The sequence below is a fragment of the Ursus americanus genome, chromosome 15, assembly GCF_024610735.1.
Source record: "Ursus americanus isolate L20-20 chromosome 15, mUrsAme1.1.p, whole genome shotgun sequence".
Taxonomy (NCBI): Eukaryota; Metazoa; Chordata; class Mammalia; order Carnivora; family Ursidae; genus Ursus; species Ursus americanus.
In genome coordinates this window covers 34,584,079-34,596,942 of record NC_142141.1, presented here as the reverse complement: position 1 = coordinate 34,596,942, position 12,864 = coordinate 34,584,079, and positions in this window count along the sequence as shown.

Genomic DNA, 12,864 nt, shown 5'->3' with positions numbered 1-12,864 from the left:
CAAACCCCTGTATTTTCAAACACAAAAATGCAAATGTGAATTCTCAAGATTTTGTTGACCGTTTTTCTCTTTTAAGTACTACTTTTAAGAAATTTAGGAACGGGGTGTCTGGGTGGCATAATTGATGAACCATCTGACTCTTGGTTTCAGCTCCGGTAGGGATTTCAGGGTTGAGAGATCGAGCCCTGCGTCAGGCTGCATGCTAAGCATGAAGTCTGCTTTGGATTCTTCCTCTTCCTCTGCCTCTCCTGCTGGTGCTCTCTCTCTCTCTCTCAAATAAACAAATAAATCTTAAAATAAAAAAGAAAAAGAGAAAGAAAATTTAAGAACAGAACCCTACTGTAACAGAATCTTATGTTCTTTTCCTCAACAACCATTTTACGAGTAGCATTAGGTCCTACCTAGTCCTTCTGGTGAGTTTTTATTGAGATTTTACAATTTCTGTTTTACTTGGTTGGGTGTTGGGAGAAAAATTTCTATAATCTGGCTTTATTCTGAATACTGTACCTACAAAAGCAAATGGATTGATTTTTCTTTCCTTTTTATTCTTTTGTCCCTTTTCCCCTTTCCTCTTTCACATTATTATGGTTTCTTTTAATTTAATTTCTTTATAAATGTAATACACTAGCATGATTTCAAAACTAACAAATTTATTTAAAAGATCTCATTCCAATTCCCATCCTTTTAGTTCCCATGCATCTCTCATAAATAATAACTTCTAGCACTCTCATACATACAATTACCATTTCTTTAATGTATATAAAAGCACAAATGGGGCGCCTGGGTGGTTCAGTTGGTTAAGCATCTGCCTTCAGCTCAGGTCATGATCCCAGGGTCCTGGGATGAGTCCATGTCAGGTTCCCTGCTCAGCAGGGAGTCTGCTTCTCTCTCTGCCTGCCACTCCCCCTGCTTATATGCGCTCTCTCTCTCTGATAAATAAATAAAATCTTTAAAAAAGTAAGAAATTAAAAAAACAATTCTATAAAAAAAGCACAAATGATTATAGCATCTGATTTTTTCCATTTTACGCAACATATGCCATATTATACACCCTGTTTTGCATACACTTTTTCAGTGCTTTGGAGGTTTTTCCACACCAAGAAATAGAAATCTCCCTCAGTTTTTCCAGCAGCCTCAAACTCCACTGCATGCCTCTATCACAACTTTATGCAACCAGTTTACTATTGATTGACATTCAGGCTGGGTTCAAAATTTGATATTGTAAGTAATACAAAACATTGTTACTTGCAATTTTACATCTGATGTTTTAATAGTTTACACTGCCCATGAACTATGTATGTGTGTTCCTGCAGCTTCGTTAACAGTTTGTTATCAAACTTCTGGACTTTTGCTCGTATGATCAGTGAGAAGTAAGATAATAGTATAGTTTTAATTCACACATATCTTGTTTTGAGTGCATTTGGTCATGTTTTCATATGTTTAACAGTCATTTATATTTTCTTACTCTTTGTTCATTTATCTAGTGTGCTTTTTTAAAAATTTCAAATAGCTTTTTATATATTATGGCGATCCCTATAGCTCATTCTCAACTCATTGGTTTGGGTGTTATGTCATTGAGGCAGATCCAGACCTACAGTGAGCATTATGTTTATGGACCATTAAGTTAGGGTGTACGTATAAATGCACATGCGTCTAAAGTACACACTAATATAACTACCCCATGCAATGGTGATCTTTCCACCTTGAGGCTCCAAAAAGGATTATGGTTCTTCTTTATCTCTTATTAGGATACGATTTCTTCCCCTTCTCATTGCTGTAAATTGGTTTCCCTGCCCAAAGTACATGGCCCATTGTGAAAGGGCTGACTCCCATGTGCTGTAGAACCAGACAGGTGCCTTACAAAAAGATATTTATACCAAGTAGCCGTAGTAGAGTTAAGGCAAATTCCGGCCACGGCAATTTCAGTCATTATCCTAGAAGGTAGAGATCCCAATCTTACAAATGATACTATTTCTCTAAAATATGTATTTGGATTTTACAAGGGAAGTCTGATGCACACACAAACACAAACACATGTGCGCACACACACACACACACACACACATCTGACAACTAGAAAATGTATATCCAGTTCTCTCTTGTCTATTTTTACACTTACATTTTTCATTAAAATGAAGAGTGGGATTAAATAAGGAACTAGAAGAGGTAAAAATAAAAAGCATCTGCTTTTTCTCCTTACTTTGCTTTAAAGTCACTTGGGGCTATATTTCCTTGCACTTGAAAGGATAACTTAGAAAGTTTCAATTTTTTCATTTATTCTTAGATAGTAAATCCTACGGACGCTTTCTCAAGAATCATCTCAATTCAGAATTAAAAGTCTTGTGCAGTTTTCAACGAACATGTTAAAATAAAATTTCCTTCTCCCTCAGGATGTAACTTCAGACTGAAGAGGCTGCAGTTGAGGAGGGCACTGGGGGCCTGGAGAGGTCAGCTCCCTCCACTCTACCACCCAGAACCAGCTGGGTGTTGAACTGGGGAGGTGGGAGCAAGAGAGAAAAGATAACAGAAATGTGAAGGGAGTGACTTCTGTGGCTGATACTCTGAATCCTGGAGTTGGTGCTTTTATGTATATCTTTATATACATAAATAGATAGTGAATGGTAAAATTGGCATTTCTAATTATTTGGCAAATACCAGATTATTTAAGAGGTAACACGGAGAAAAGTGATTAAAAATTTAGGAAAAGAAAGTAAGACCCTTATGTCACAACATACTACAAAATAAAAGTACAGATTTAGAAAGGAATTGTAACGAACCAATAATAATAACAACAAACACAAGGATTCGAACAAGCAAGTGGATCAGTAAACTGTGGTATCTCCAAACAGTGGGATAGCAAGGGACAAATATTCACAACCTGGGAGAATCTCAAAACAACTCTGCAGAGTAAGAGCATAGATAAGAGCGTACATGCTGTATGTCGCCACTTACATAAAAGTCGAGGAAAAAGTCACTGGTTTATAGTGACAACAGTAGTCACCTGGGGAGGAGGCTGGGAACAGTGGGGGAAGGACTGAAAGAGACACAAGGAAGTGTTGGTGGTGATGAATATTCCTTCTTATGGTGATGGTTTCATGGGGGTACATGTATGTCAAAACTTACCAAATTGTACACTTTAGATATATACAATTAATTGCATATCAATTATGCCTCAATAAAGCCTTTTTTAAAAGGCCAAAAAAAAAAAAAAAGAGAGAGAGAGAGCTTATTGGGAGGTGTTGGAAAAACTGGATATTCACGTGCAAAAGAATGGAATTAGACCCGTAAGTTACACCAATCAATTCAAAACGGATTAATGGCTTAAATGTAAAACCCGGAACCATAAATCTCCTTACAGAAAACATAGGAAAAAAACTCTTTAACATGAGTCTTGGCAGTATTTTTTTTTTTCGGATATAACACCAAAAGCACAGGCAACAAATGCAAAAATATACAAGTGTTATTATGTCAAACTAAAAACTTTCTGCACAGCAAAGGAAAAATTAACAAAATGTAAAGGCAACCTATAAAATGGGATAAAATCTGCAAAACTTATATCTGGGAAGAGGTTAATACTTAAATTCTATAAGGAATTTTTACAACTCAATAACAGAAAACAAATAACTCAGTTAAAAAACGGGCAAAGGATCAGAACATATAATTACCAAAGAAGACATACAAATGGCCAACAGGTGTAAGAAAAGGTACTCAACATCACTAATCATCAGGGAGAGGCAAAGCAAAACCACACTGAAACGCCGCTTCACACATATTAAGACAGCTATTGTGAAAAAAAAAAAACAACACCACCAAAATCCTAAAGATAACATATTGATAAGGGTATGGAGAAAAGGGTACCCTTTTGCACAGTTGGTGGGAATTTAAATTAGTACAGCCATTACGGAAAACAGTATGGAGGTTCCTCCAAATATTAAAGCTAGCATATGACTCAGCAGTTCTATTTCTGGGTATATACCAAAAAAAAAAAAAAAAAAGGACTAGGAGAAAAGTTATGTAAATATTACCTTACTCAACTATGGGAAAAATCATTCTCTGAATAAAAGCACAAAAGGACAGGCTGTTAAATTATGCTGCATGAAAGTTAAGGTATTCTACATATGAGAAATGCCATAAAATTGAGAGTTAATCTCACAAGTATTTTCAAATAAATGTCTCTCAAAACACTTTTAAAAACAACAATCTCAACAGAAAACTACATTTTCAGTCATGCTTAGAAAATGGCTAATGATACAGGGAAATGTTCATGATCTATTATCAGATGAAAATGCATAGAGAACCAATTGACAAAAATATGCTAAAAATATCCATGGTGGTTAGCTCTGTGTGGATGAGATTATGGAAACTTTTAAAACATTTTCATACTTTCCTGAATTGTCTCAATTTTCTTTTATATTCAGAAAAGAATATTGTATTAAAAAATGCAAAAGTCTAAAATAAAGTAAACACAATTATTGATCACTAAGTCAATTTCAGGGGAATGGTATGGGAAGATACTTGAATAATGTATGTGTTTTCCCTTTGTGAAAAGGCTAGTGTTAGAAATGTTTGTCCTATTGAAAATGTGATGAAAATTACTCATTTCAAAAAGGCTTTCTTTGAAAAGCTTGTTTGAATGTCTAAAACTCTGTATCTTATTATCATTTTATAAGGTTGCAAAAATGTCATAAGTGAGAAAAATAACACAGTAGGTTAAATGTTATCTAAACTTCATCATTGTGTGTGTCCGTGGGTGAATCATTCTAACTTTCTGCCTTTTAGTTCATTTATTATAAAGGTTTGAGCTTTAAGCTTAAGCAACATCTGTGCATGTCAGGGAGCACCTTGATGCGAGCAGCTAGAAATCTATTTGCACGGAGGGCAGAGGACCAATTAGACCATAATATTCCAATGTTAGTAGGGACTCAGGTGGGGCAGGAATGCTTTTTTTTTTTTTTTTTTTGGAGGGAGGAGGGGCAGAGGGAGAGAAGCAGAGCCTGACGTGGGTCTCCATCTCATGACCCAGATTTCAGGACCCTAAGATCATGACCTGAGCCAAAATCAAGAGTCCGACACTTAACCGAGCCACCCAAGTACCCTGACTGCTTCTTAGCCAAGTTTTAGCCATAAGCACAGAGGAGTGAGTCTAAGTACACACAATTTCTCTTACTTGATTTTGTTTCTGACTCATTCCCCATAGAATTGTGACTTAAGAAAATACCATGTATGTAAAAAAAAAAAGAAGAAGAAGAAAAAAGAAAAGAAAAGAAAAACAATTAGTAAAAGTTTCATAAGGCAATACAGCATCAACTGCCTTACTGTTACTTACCTAGCTGTCTCCCATGGCAGCCCAGGGAGGCTTCCGTGCAGCTCCACAGATGAAGCTGAGTGATGACGCCTGACAGGAGAGGACGGAGTAGCCCCAATACCCAGGGTACTCATCGGCTAGACTCCACTATTGGGCTCTCCCAGAGAAGCTTCGCAGAGAAGGGACTTTTAGAAAAATGCACCAACGGTTGGAGCAAGAGAAAGCACAGAAGTCAAATACTCGAGGCACGGATGAAATAGGGTATGTGGAAGATCTTTGGGAGACAGGGATCATTATTAAATGTTCACAATGCATATTTGCTCAGTTCAGTTACAATGTAAGCAACTGAAAAGAAGAACAAAGCTCCGTCCTTGGACTGGCTCTTCTTTCACTGTTCTTTCTTTCTGGGGTCCCACTCTTCACTGTTAATTATCTGTGAGGCAGTCTACATTAGTAATTAGAAAAAAGATTGGAAATCAACCAGAAAGAATTCAAAAAATTAAAACAAATTCAAATTGTTAAAGTTCTTCATAGTATTGCTGGATGTATACACAAACACATATAATTTATGTAAATTGGGTTATATTAGGCATACTAGTTGGCCGCTGAATATTTTCACCCAGAGCTAATCTAACACCTGTTAGATTCCTTAAATATAATTTATGTAAATTGGGTTATATTAGGCATACTAGTTGGCCGCTGAATATTTTCACCCAGAGCTATTCACTGACAGCTCCATTCTATTTAGAGGCTTCATAGTATCCCATGGTATGGACAGATCATATTTATTTAACCAGTCACGTATTGATAGAGAGTCATTCATTCCACAAGTCTCTATCGAGCACATACTACGTGATAGGCAACTGCGCTGTTCCTTGAGTACCACTGTGACCAAAGTGGGGATGATTCTGCGGCGCTTCCAGACAGATGTGCAGAGACTCAAAATGAAAAGCCGAGAGATCTTGATCTCTTCTGCCCTGATAGTAAGTAGGCAGTGTCTGAGAGAGTAGGAAAGGATTTGGTTCAGTCGCCTCTGACCTTGAACAGCCCGGTTTGGTGCTGCTTGGAGCGGGGTAGTGATTAGCTCTGTAGGCTGTGAACACCGGGAGTGCAGGCACATGCTGTTTCATGAGGACACAGTGAAAACACCAAGGAGGTCCTCTCCTGCTTGGATGTCTACACCCGCAGGCAGCAACAGGGCACACCACTGCTGTGGAGCTGTTGAAGGAGTTTGTATTCCAGGTGTCAAGGAACACGCTGAAAAGACCAACATGCGGCCAGATGTGGTGGTGGGAAAGGAAGCAAGATGGGGCACCTGGCCATGGCAGCTCCAGGTAATGTCCTCCATGTCTGTTTCCATGTCTCAGAAAACCAGTTCTCTCTTTTTCTCATAAAATATGTTCAATTAATGTACACAGTCTGATGAAAAGAGGAGTAAAAATGGAACAACACGATCTTCTGAGTTTTGCTTTATCGTTTTTTTTTTTTTCATTCTGTTTGAAAATGTTCTCTCTAATTCAGAATATAGTTGGCATATAATGTTACATTAGTTTCAGGTGTACAACTTGGTGATTTGACAGGTTTATATATTACGCTCTGCTCGCCACCCGTGTAGCTCCCATCTGTCCCGCTACATCACTGTTACGGTATCACCGGGGGTATTCTCTATGCCCTGCTTCAGGGTATTGCAACTGGGCTGCTCTGCCAATGTACGATCATTCTGCAAGTTAGAGCAGCCTGGACACGTTGAAATACTTGACATGAAAATGGTCTACTTGGACTAAAAATCCATTAGCACTCTCAAACAAAAAATTTCAAGGTTTTATTTGTCGAGGGAAGGAAAGGAACACCTGTTAGATTCCTTAAATATAAATTCAACATTTATGTCTTGACACAAAGAATCACCTTCACAGAAACAAGTTTAAATTGCTCATTTTATGTGGCTCAATAATTAATTTCTTCCCTGTTTTGAATTATGCTTTCCTTATCATAAATATATGGTGTAATTATATTTTTTTCATCCAAACCCAGTTAGGAAGCAAGTAAATGCCCTTGACTTTACCCTAGGGTCCCATAAATATTATCAACTTTTTAAAAATCTGTGCTATGAAATGATATAATCTAGGAAGCACTGGTCCCATTACTGCTTCTAAATGTTTCTGTGGTGAAGGTCCAATTTTTTTAAAATTTCCAATCTGTTGTGGATCATTACTTTTGTGACAAATTAAATAGCAATAAAAATGAATGACTAAGAAAAGAAAAGAAAAAGAAGACATAAAATGTAAGCTTCTGGGGCACCTGTGTGGTTCACTCAGTTAAGCATCTGTCTTCAGCTCAGGTCATGATCCTGGATTCACTGGATCGAGCCCCGAGTGGGTGCCCTGCTCAGCAGGGGGTCTGCTTCTCCCTCTCCCTCTGCTCCTTTCCCACTCGTGCTCTCTCTCTGTCGCTCACTCTCTCTCAAATAAATAAAATCTTTTTAAAATATAAGCTTCTATTTTTTTTAATTACTAAGTTCAACTTGCCAAATTGCTATAAAAGTTTAATGCTTAGTCTCAGTTCTTTACTCTATCCTGCCATAGACTCACTAAAACCCAGTTTGCAGACCAACAATAAAAAGTGGACCACATGTGTGTAATTCTGAGTTTGACTCAAAATTTGAGTTACTAGAAGCCACTGTCAGGTGTTTTTATATTATTAGGCATACAACTTAATAGAGTTTTCTGATTATTTCCTTGCAATAAATTCTTAGAAATAGATTAATAGCCTTTTAAAACTTCTTTAAGTAACATAAATCAAATTTTTTTTACTGATATCATGATATTTTTTGTTACTGTACCTATGGCTGCTAGACTTGACCTTTCTGTTTTAGTTTTATTGTCTTTAAAAGTGATGTATCCTACCATAGCTAAAACAACTTTGAAAAAGAATAAAGTGAATCAATCTCCCTGATGTTAAGACTACACTCATCAAAGACAGCGTAGAACTGGTAGAGGGACAGACACACAAATCAACTGAACAGAAAAGCCAGAAATATTCATCCACCATTATGTCCAATTACTTTTTGACAAAAGAGCAAAAACAATTCAAGGGAGAAGGGATAGCCTTTTCAATAAATGGTGCTGGAGCAATTGGACATCCATGGGAAAAATACGAATCTCAACCAAAACTCACATTTCATACAAAAATTGTCTCAAAAAGGGGTCAGGGACTTAAATACTAAGCAGAAAACTATAAAATTTCTAGGAAAAAAAATAGAGAAAATCTTTGGGATTTAGGATTAGACGAGCTCTAAGATTTGACACCAAAACATAAAGGAAAAATTGTTAGATTGGACTTCATCAAAGTTAAAAATTTTGTGCTATGAAAGACTCTTTTAATAGGATGAAAAGACAAATTACAGACTTGGAGAAATAATTGCAAATCACACATACAAAAGAAGATTTGTGTTTAGAATAAAGAACTTAATATTCAACATTAATAAATAAACAACCCAATTAAAAATGGGCAGAAAGCACCATAGACATTTAAAGAAGAGAACATACTGATAAAAAAATAAGCACAGAAAAGATGACCAACATTATCTCAGGGTCAAGAAAAGGCAGAGTTGGGGTGCCTGGGTGGCTCAGTTGTTAAGCGTCTGCCTTTGGCTCAGGGCGTGATCCTGGTGTCCTGGGATCGAGCCCTGCATCGGGCTCTGTGCTCTGCTGGGAGCCTGCTTCTTCCCTCCCACTCCCCCTGCTTGTGTTCCCTCTTTTGCTGGCTGTCTCTGTGTCAAATAAATAAATAAAATTAAAAAAAAAAAGAAAAGAAAAGAAAGAAAAGGCAGAGTTTTCCAGCTATACTCAAAGAAGGAGTTACGAAAAATACTATCATCATCATCGTTGTCATTGTTACTAGTCATTAGAGAAATGCAAGCTAAGACCAAAAGGAGATATCACAACACACTTTCAGAACAGCTAAAATTAAAAAATACAGCGATTACCCTAAATGCTGGAGAGGGTGCAGAGAAACTAGATCATTCATTTATTGCCTCTGGGAATGTAAGATTGTATGGTTACTCTGGAAAATAGTTTGGTAGTTACTTTTAATGCTAACAATAAACTTGCTACATTTATTACAGAGGACATATATTACAGAGAAAATTTAAAAATTATGCAGAAATGTGTACATGAATGCATAGGGCACCGTTTTTTTGTTTTGTTTTGTTTTTTTCCTTTCTGATAGTCAAGGCCTGGAAACAACCCAGATGGTCTTTCAGTAGGTACATTCATGTCATGGAGTACCACTCAGCACTAACAAAGAAAGAGCTCCTGATACAGACAACAGCTTGGATGAACCTCAAGGAAACTATGTTAAATGCAAAAACCCAATCTCAAAAGGATACATACATTCATTCATGAGTCCACTTATGTAACATGTCTGTGAAGTGACATAATTATAGATATGGAGAACAGATGAGTCGTTGTGAGGGGTTAGGCATGGGATTGGGACTGGGGAAGATGTGGCTGTGAAGGGACAGGACAAGGGAACCTCGTGGTGATGGCCCAGGTAAGTATCTTAATTGCGGTGATGGTCACACAGAGCTACACATGTGATGAAATTGCAGAGAGCTACACACACACACACACACACACACACACACACACACACAGACACACAGACACAACACACACACACACGCACACACAGAAGTGCATATGTGACTCATGAAATGTGAATAAGCTCTATGGTTATATCAATGCCAATTTCCTGGTTTTAAGGTTGTGCTATAGTTAGACTAGATTTTAATGATGGGGAGGCATTATATATATATAATCAATTTTACAATTCAACATTCTATTTCTAATGACTCAACATTAAAGCACTCGGAGGAAAAAAAAAGTGTTGCACAATGATGTGAGGAAGGAGCCTGGGAAAATTTTCAAAACGGAGGAGAGATAACATAGCATTTGCTAGTATAAATTATATGCATATTGACATCTCAGTTTATGCCCTTATTTTGTGGCAAAGAAAAATTGGAGAAAATGGGCAAGGGCCTACCAGCAAGAATTCCAGGCAGGCTGGTGAGTTGGCACTTGGTTATTGAAAGCACTCAGCATTCCTTGGTATAAGGGCACTGTCCAAGTTCACTGCATTATTATGCCTATGACTTCAAATGCCTTATTGGGTAAAAGCAAGGGGACTTTCTGTAAACATACTGTTTTTATCCAGATGATTTCCTAGAATAATAATGAAAAATGATAGTGAAATATTAAAGGAATGGGCACCAAGTAAGGAGATTGCTTTTGAAATGATAGTTGAGGATATTTATACTTTACTCACCACTTGAAAGATTTCTCTCTCCCCATCAGTGATAGCACTATTGTTATCATGGAATCACCATTCTACCAAGTAGTACCCTTTCTGCTATACTTTTACTTGGGTTCATTGGAAAGTCTAGAACTTTCCATCCTGACATATATAGGGAAAATGCATAAAGAGCTCCCAAAGGGAACTTGAGAGAAAAAGAAAAGGCTTTGAAGGAGAGGGAGGAAGATACGGTTCAAGTGAGAAAACAAACCAACCAACAAACAGAAAACAAGCAAACCCACTATCTTCTCCAAGTCTGTCAGAGAAAGCCAGGCACCCAGGGTGTAGCTTATTGCTATAACTCTCTGTCCCACATGATCTCAAGGGCAGAAGACAGAGAGTAGGAAGCAGGCCGCACATTAGGAAAACCCATATGGAAGATCTCTCTGTCTGTAGGCACCCCGAGTGTGGCAACTCTCCCTGTGTACCAGAGATGAAATGGCATTAGTATTACGTGAGAAAGGGGATAGAGAATGGAGATCTACCAGTATTTTTCTTGGACTCTGAAGTAAGTCTAACATTAGAATTTTTGCTGATTAACCTATGTAATGACTTAATAGATATTTAGAGTCATAGCTTTTACTAAATAAAGTGGATTTGTCATAATCTTAAATAAAAACTCTTCAGAGGTCAGATAAAAATTTTACTTGGACAAAAGGATGGATGGATCCTTAGAAAATCTAGTTGGCAATTTATTTCCATTATTATTTACTTTTTAAAGGATTATGAGGCAGAGGCCCATTCAAGCCACCTTAACCAGTAAATAATAAAAGAAAATTCATGTTCTGTAAAGAAATTTGTTTCCATGCTTCTGCCAAGAGATGGGTTCTGAAGTATGACTAGGTAGTGAAGCCAGTTAATAGAGCTGTTGTGATGAAAGAAAAAGAAAAAGAAAGAGAGAGGAAGGGAGGAAGGGAGAAAGAAGAAAATATTTACAAGAACATTATTCTCAACTTTTTTGGGGGTCAGATCTGAAACCCATCTGCCTGGGTTTGAATACTGGCTTCACCACTTACCAGTTGTGTGAACTTAATTTAGTTACTTAACCTCTCTGTTCTTCATCTGTAAATTAAGGGCCATAAAACAACTTGCCTTATAGTGTTATTGTGAGGGTTAAATGAGTTAATAGATGTTTTTATTTTTATAATCATAAGCTCACTCCAGAATCTGAGGGCCAAGGAAGGATAGGGTTTACCAGCTGTGCTCAAACAAAGAGTAATGAAAAATATCATCATCATCATCATCATCATCATCATCATCATCATCATCGTCATCATCATCATCAATAGGTTTAGATGGCTTCACTGGTCAATCCTTCCAAGTATTTAAGGAAGGAAGAATACCAAACTCAACACAAACTGTTGTTTTAAAAAAGAAGAGGTTAAAATAAAGAAAATAGAATGAGCTCCTAAAGCCTTCTCTGAGGCTAGTTTTACTGTATCAAGGCAGAATGAAGACATCACAAAAAAAAGAATACTACGGACAATATTACCCATGAACAAAAACTCAAAAAATTTGACAATGAAAAGCAAACTGAATCCAAAAATATATATGTTTATAAGCATATGACTTATATGACTATACACTATCCAAGGGGATATTTTTGGAATGTATCAAGGACTCAGGAAGGTCATTCTGTGAGATTAATTATTTAATAAATTAATTCCCTGGGAAGAAATTTTACGCCTCATTCTTCATGTCCTCACATTTGTTTCCTCAGTCTGTTTAATGCTTGCTATGAGGTGTGGTGGGATCAAAGAGTACAATGACCAGGGGGAACAATCCAAAGGGAACAAAGAAAAAATCTAGTTCTTCAGCTCTGGTGCTGGCTTGCGTACAGTAGTAGAAACTTCGCGTGCGTCCACAGTGACAAAGATCCCTCCAGCACTGTCTCTATCCACCAACAGTCTTAAGAAACACACCCATTACGCTGCGTTAGGCAAGTGTTAGATGAGAAATCTCTCCCCATGTTTCTATACCAATCACTACATCCTCTCTGGATAGTATGGAAGCCTACCTGATGGAAAAATCTCCCTTCCTCTGTACCTTTCCCCCATTCTGTGATACTTAATCTTATGACATGTATAACCCATTTACAAGAAAATGTTTATAACTACCTAAAATCTATATTTGTTTAGAGTTTTGAGACTAACCAGTGTGAATGGACACTAAATTGAAAACACAAATAATTTTCATGCCTTGGCAAA